Source organism: Miniopterus natalensis, chromosome 8, assembly GCF_054644295.1.
Source record: "Miniopterus natalensis isolate mMinNat1 chromosome 8, mMinNat1.hap1, whole genome shotgun sequence".
NCBI classification, from domain to species: Eukaryota; Metazoa; Chordata; class Mammalia; order Chiroptera; family Miniopteridae; genus Miniopterus; species Miniopterus natalensis.
The window spans coordinates 67,453,571-67,461,007 of record NC_142088.1 but is presented as its reverse complement, the minus strand read 5'-3'; the positions used below and the strand labels follow the sequence as shown (position 1 = coordinate 67,461,007).

Genomic DNA, 7,437 nt, shown 5'->3' with positions numbered 1-7,437 from the left:
AAACTGTTTTTAGATACCAGTTCTTCCAGTCTCATTGGCCACTGACCTTACTCATTTGAGCATTCCTAGATGTAGCATTGTGTCTTCTTGCACATAATATATTCTGTCTATGTTTGGTGCATAAAAGAATAAATAGTATAAATGGTGAAATGGAAATGCTTGAGTACAGCTCTATGAATTAAGTGGATGTGCATATAGTCAAGGGGAAAATGTGGTTACAGGTGATCTAAACAGCTCCAGGCAACCTAGGTCTTATGAAGCTCTTCCAGCCAGGGGGGCTGCTAAATGCTGCTGGGACATCCCAGGTGAAGCTGGCACCAAAGTGCCTCATGATAAGCTGACTCCCAAATGTCTAACAAGAAAATGTGCCTGAACCTCTGCCAATTACTCCATGAGATAAAAAGAAGAGAAATGGTTGTGTGAAATTATTTTAGGGTTTGCAAATTATTTGAAATAAGTGCTTGTCTTGGTGCCTCTCTAGTTACAGGAATCCTCATGTGAATTGATCCTGCCTCACAGACAACAAGTGATTAGTCTTGTGATTCGTGAACATTTATAGGAAGCTTTCCCTATAGTTCTGTGGAATCGAGGCCGTCTATTGTGGTGGTGGCAGGAGTGCTTTAGAATATGGTCACATCAGGCGATAGCATCTCAGCATATGAGATGGGGGTGGGACACAAACACCCAGCGTATGGCGAGGCTGTCCCACATGCACTTTGCTATCTGGTGTTTGTGCTATTGGCATCTCAGTTGGAACAGACAGGAAGAATTTCATTCTAGCATCTTCTTCTGGATGAAGGCAAGGTGAATAGCTGGTGAACTTCCCCTCAAGGCTACTCTAAAGTTTAGACAAAGAAGGTCCTGCTGTCCCTGGAATTGAAAAACTAAAAGGCCAGCAGTTGTCCTGGTAGTAATAAGTGTGTGTAACAATTTACATAATCCAAATGGCTGAGACCTGAACACCGGCTCGGACAAGAGCTTAGGCAATCCTCGCTGAGGAGTGTAATTCTGCAAGCTGTCACTGTCTATTTAAACTTCACAGGGAGCGCCTAGCGGAAGAGGCAGCTGGAATTGCTGCGCTCTCTCGGAGAATAGAGTGTAAGGGCTGCCCACGTCCATGGCTGTCCAAACGCAAATGCAGGGCTGCCCGTGAGAGCGGCCACTGGAGAGCCCGCTGAAAGCCCAGTGGCTGGTCTCTGCAGCATAAAGATGTGATCTTGCTACAAAATCAGTGGCCCTGCCTTACAGCTTTCTAGCAGCTCCGGCCAAGTTCCCAGTGTTGAGTGTAGGGAACTTGCTCCACACTGGACAAAACGCTTTCTGCTGGGGGCTTGGGGAGAGGGACAGCCTTTGCGGTGGAGCTGAAACTGTCTCCCTGTGCTAGCTCAGACCCTGTTCCCTTTCGGGGCAGCCTGTCCTGTCCTCCCTCCATCCACGCAGCCTGCCCCCTCCTAGCCTTGGCTCAAAGCCTTCTTCATGAAGCCCCCCTTGATCGCCTGTGTGGAAGTCAGCTCCCTTTGAGGACATGAAGCAGCCCTGCTGTGTCCTTCTGTGCAATTGCAGTGGACCCTGCGGGAGGGCGTCTCTGCTGTTACCTTATGTGCCTTTTGGGAAGAGCTGACGAGAGCTCCAGAGACCTCTAATGAGAGGCAAGCCACAAGAAGCCACCATGGGGCTGGGACCCTCTGCTGTGGAGTTCATCCTTGTCGAATAATGGAATCCTTTAAAGAAAACATGGCAGATTTGGGGAATGGCAAGGACTGGGTCTGGCTGGGCACGGAGTGCTTCACAGCGGCAGCAGGAAGGGAGGTTGACCAGGTGGCCTGACAGCTCACCTGGGTGCTGGTGTCTGCACGGCAGCCTGTATTTTTCCTGTTACCCTTTAGTTAGGATGAGCTTTTACAAAATTTATGCAGCCTCAATAATTTTATTTTACCATTTAATCTTTCTAATATGTTACATTAGCTAATATTGCTTACTTATCCTTTTTTATCTGTAGTTTTTATCGTATTACCTGTTTTTATGATGCAATCTGTTTATTTTATCTTTTGTAGTTCTAACATTTTAAATGCACACTGTTCAACTCATCAGATTTATTTTCCAGCATTTTTTGATTTTACTGCTATTTGTTCCAGCATGCTTTAAGCTAATGTTTACTTATGGCTTTTACTTTTTAAAAACTGGCTTTGCCCTGTTAGGTTATTTCATCTTGAGGTCTGGCCTCATGTACGACCTGCCTTTTCACCCTCCCACAGTCTCTGGGCGACCCATGGGCAGAGCCTGTGGCCCTGAATCTTTATGGAGGAAGCGATTGAATGCATGATTCATTTCTGTCGAGTCAATCACTACGTACTGGCCATTTTACCTCCTGAATACTTTAACTCCACTCCTTCACCCCCTGCACGCCTGTGTTAGTACAGGCCACCACTGTCCCTCACCTGGGTCCCTGCCCGGCCTCCTAATGGCCTCCTGTCTCCTTTCTCCTCTCTTCTAATTTACTCTCCACTCTGTGGCACAGTGATATTTTTTAAATGTAGAAAACAGTGTCCAAACACACTCCCATTTATTTTTGGCTAATGAATTAGGATATATAATGTTTAAAAAATCTTATATAAAGAATTTAATATAAATGCTTCTGATATTTAAAAAATAATTTGTTATTAAAAATATTTCTACTATGGCCCTGGCCAGTGTGGCTCAATGGTTGGAGCATTGACCCGCACACCTAAGGGCCATGGGTTCAATTCCCTGTCAGGGGCACCTACCTGGGTTGCAGGTTCCATCCCTGGCCCCGATTGGGGCACATGCGGGAGGCAACCAATTGATGTGTCTCTCTCACATCAATGTTTCTCTCTCTCTTTCTCTCTCCCACCCCTCCCTTCCACTATCTCTAAAAAAATCAATGGAAAAAATACCTTTGGGTAAGGATTAACAAAATAAATAAATAAATATTTCTACTATGGAAAATTTCAAACCTAGATGAAAGTAGAGTGAACAGCATAGCGAACCCCCATATACCCATCACCTGCCTTCAACCATTATCAATAGTTCACCGTTTTTTTTTTTTATCAATTCCCTTTTTAGTTTTTGTTTTTATAATTGGCTTTAGTAACAAATTTTTATATTTTGCAATTCCCAAACATTATATCATTTCAGTGCAATTGTCCTAAAAACACACACCTGGACTTGTCACTGGCCTACCTAAAACCTTTCAGTGTCACCCAAAGCCGCAGGATTGGGTGCACACACCACAGTCTGCACCCGCCTTCCCCCCCCCAGCCTCGGCTTATCTGCAGCCTTGTCTATGGCTCCTCATCTCTCCCACACCCAGTCCCGCCTGCAGATTCCCTTGCTTGTCCTCAAACCTCCGCCTCTCTCCCTGCCTGCAGGCCTTTGTATTTGCTAACATCTTTGCCTGGGGGGGGGTCCAGACTCTCCCGCTCCACCCCATATCCCATTCACCTCCTATTTTCTTCCTGTATTTTAGATCCAGCTTCAAGGTGCTGAGCTCTGGGAAGCCATCCTGATTCCCCTTCTCCGACTCCTCCCCCTACTACCCTTCCACCTAAAATACGCTGTACTCTCCTGCCATAGAATTAAATATACTCGTCATTTCACATTTCCCTCCTAGAGTCTTAGCTCCTTGGGGTCAGATATTTATGTCCCCCCATTCTATTATTTGTTTCCCGCTTTTAATTACGGGGCAAAAATGAATGAAGAAGACTGGCTGCCTGAGACTGGGGTGCACCTGCAACCCACTTGTCACCCATTCATTGCTCATGTCACTATTCATTGTCATTCACACATCACCGTCCATTGCACTCAGCTCAGCCTGGGACACTTGGGTGAGAAGTGACGGCAGCCGGAGCATCCATGGACCCGCCCGCCCTGCTTTCCTGCCAGGCCGGGGACTTTCTGAGGCATATGAGGCTGTGCAGCCCCCAGAGCGCAGGGCTGCTCTGTGCTGGCGCCCCATCCTTGTCTTGGGGCCCGGGGGCCCGAGGCGAGGGCCAGGTGTGTACGCGCAGGAGCTGATGGGAGGGTTCACAGGCTGGCTCTTCATGGAAGTCGGCAGCAAGTCTGACAAACAGCTCCCGGGCCTCCATGGAATTGCTTTCTGTTCGAGGCATAAACATTGGGCTGCTTGTGGCGTTGACCTCTGTGTAAGGACAGTGTGTGTTTCGTCAGCGGGGCTGCATCTTATCCTTCGCCTTCACGCATTTCTATCTGGATGGGCTAGGTGAGCCCGTGAATGGTCTCTCTGCTTCTCCAGGTAGGGCAGGGTTTACGCCCAAATGGAATAATCTTTTCTGAGAATATTGTCCAAAAACTAGGTCATCTATTATAGAGGAAATTGGGCAGTAATTAAATTTAACTGGATGTTACAGCATTGGTGGCTTCATTTTAGAGGAGTGTACCTCCCTAATTATTTTATTGCTGCGGTTACAGGGGCTGAGGTTTTGTGGGTTTGTTGTGTTTTTTTTTTTTTTGCCACGGGAAGGTTGTATTTCATAAGTTAGATGGTGATTTCTGGACTTGCATTTTTAATCAGCAGAACTCCCCTTCAAGGTTGAATTCTGTTTGCTTGTGCCCTTTTCAGGTCACCCGACGGAAGCCAGTTCCCCTGTAAGGTTGTTTGGCTCAGCCATCCTGAGGTATCTTTTGTCAAAGGAGCTATGCAGACAGGCAGGCTAAGAAAAAGCAGCTGGTGGTGGTGGGTTCTTTTCACGTATGTGATCAACTCTCACAGCTGTCTCCTTGCTCTCTATTTTCTGGTTGGAAAGGGTACAGAGAGGCAGGTCCTGTGGAAGACCAGCCTGTCAGTCCAGCAGTGCTGGTAGGAGAACCTGGGTTTTGTGACTTGTGTGCAGTGACCTGCTGCTTACCTCCTTTCCATAGGGGAGCCTGGGATCAGGGCACTGGGAGAGTCGGGCCCCAGCTGGAACTGGATGCCATCAAGCCCATAGGAAATGCTGAGTGACAGGACCACCTTGGAACAGTCTGGCCGCACCCTCACTATGTGGTTTATGTGGCTTCTTCACATTTCTTTTAGACCTAAGATCCATTTAGATGACCCATAACGATCATCCATTAGATCATGCATTTAGATCACCTGGGCAGCAGCCCCAGCACTGTGGGTCACCACCTTCTTTCCACACTGTCCTTCACCCAAATGTCTTTGACATGAGGCCTCCTCCCTCACTTCCTTTGCTTAAACATTCTAGGCAGATCACATGAAGACCATTAAAGTTCCTGGGTGTCCCCTTTCCCACTTTCCTGTGGTTCCTTCGCTGGGAGCTATTACCATTAGCATTTGTGAGAAAAACCTATTAAACCCATAGCTTGCTATGTTCCTTAAAAAACAAGTAACAATTCTAAGGGTCCACAAATGTGGTCCAAGGACTCTTTCCTAGCACTTATCATGCTGTCCGACTCGTCCAAAATAGACGGCGCAGGGGACCGGCAGCCAGCCCAGGGAAGTTGTGTGTGTACGTGGAGGTCGCAGGCTTGGGTTTGGAGCCTCGCAAGAAGGATGAGGGGTTGTGCCTCAGATCCCCATCTTGGCTCTGTACCTGGGAGGTTCTGGCAAATTTTATGATCAAGGTGTAAGTCATAAACAGCAAAATAATAGCTCAGCTCTGGAGATTCCTGAAGGAACAAAGAAGGTTCCCACCGAGCACATTTTAGCTGGTTAGGAAGGAGGCCAAGCGCATGGTTTCGTATGTAACCTGCTCTCACGTTCTATCAATACATAGTTACCACGTGTTTTCCAGCCTGCCCGGGAGACACGGCAGGTGAAACGGATTGAGAAGAAAACCGTGGTGCTTGCTGCACAGTTTATTAGATTGATACCTGCTAATACTTGACCAGGCTCCTCGCAGGGTGGTGAGAAGGCCCTGGATGCTCTCGGTACAGACAAAGCGGAGTGACAGTTTGAGCCCGTTCTTTTAAACACCTCTGTATCCAAGACCTGGGCAGTACGCAGAGCATGTGGATGTCTTCGGGGCTGGAGGTCTTGCTCACTCGACCGGGAGCAGCCTCGAGGTTATATGGAAAGATGGTTTGTCTCCATCTGCCTCCCTGTCCCCAGTGCCAGGGTTGGCACTGGAGGCTTTTCGCCCCTGTTGGGGTTGGTGGGGACCTTGGGAGTGGTGCTGGAGCTGCTGTCATGAAGGTGACCACCAGGCCAAGGCAATCTCCGAGTTCTGCTTTTCCCACTTCTTCTTCCTTATTAAAAAAAAAATACTATTTGGAAAATTGATTTACAAATATGGTCACCTAGAATCCCACTCTTTTACCTGTTTTGCATATTACTTTTTGGTGTTTGTTCTCATAAAATAATAATATTCACATATGTCCTTTATAGTTAAAATTAATATACACATACATCTTGAAATTCTAATTTTTTTCCCATATTATACCACATTTTCCCAACGTTTTACCCAGATTTCACACTAGTCATCCTACATTAAGTCTGCCTAACCTTAATGACGATATATCAGACTTTATTTTTTCAGTCCCCACTATCACAAATTATGCAGTCGAGTTTCCCGCATTTGGGGAAATCGCAGGGGTCAGCACACCCGCAGCGCAATGGGTAGGCCTGGCTTTGGGAAAACCAGCTTCGTGATCACTGTATCTCCCTTGCCAGGTCAGGATGATGCATCAGATCTTAAGTAAGCACAGATGCACCTAGAAGGTGCCCAGCACAATGCTGCTCATTTATTTATTAATTCATTTGTATATTTATTCATTCACTGAACAAACACATCAAACATCTATTCTGTCAGCATCAGGGAGAAGGAGCTAAATAAGATACAGTCCTTGTCCTTAAGGAGTTCCCAGGCTAGAGACATGTGAACTAAGGATGGCTGTTAAAGGAAAAACAGATTTTCCGACTCACAATACTTCCAACACTACATATGTGGGAGGTGTTCCGACACCAACCATGTTCCAAGTCTCCAGACACCAACTGGCTTTCCCGCAGTTCACTTCAGACACTAACTACCCAGAGTTAGCATGGACCCCACAGGTTAAGGGCTCAGTCCCACAAGACTGCCCCTCTCCAGATCCCAGTCACAGAAGGGACCTCTGACCAACCTGCTATAAATCGAAGGCCCCATGCCGCCTTCCTCAGCTTGATAATTTGCCATAATGGCTCGCAGAACTCAGGGAAACATTACTTACGATCACCAGTTTATTATAGAGGATGTACCTCAGGAGCAGCCCCATGGAAGAGATGCCCGGGGCAAGGTGCGTGGGAAGGAGCTCGGCGCTTCCACTCCCACTCTGGGTGGGCCGCCTTCCCAGCTCCTCGGTTTGTTCACCAACACAGAAGCTCCCTGATCTCCGGGGTGCAGGGTTTTTATTGAGGTTCCATTACATAGGCGCCATCGATCCAATCATTGATCACTGGTGGCTAACTCAACCCTTAGC

At 47.3% G+C, this 7,437-nt stretch overlaps 1 non-coding gene across 1 annotated transcript; it reads right to left on the bottom strand.

The window, feature by feature from the left end:
* Positions 1-6,498: 6,498 nt before the first annotated feature.
* LOC148092635 (U1 spliceosomal RNA) lies at positions 6,499-6,660 on the bottom strand. The gene has a single exon (XR_015714944.1). It is a non-coding gene; the product is annotated as a U1 spliceosomal RNA (small nuclear RNA).
* Between the last annotated feature and the right edge of the window lie 777 nt (positions 6,661-7,437).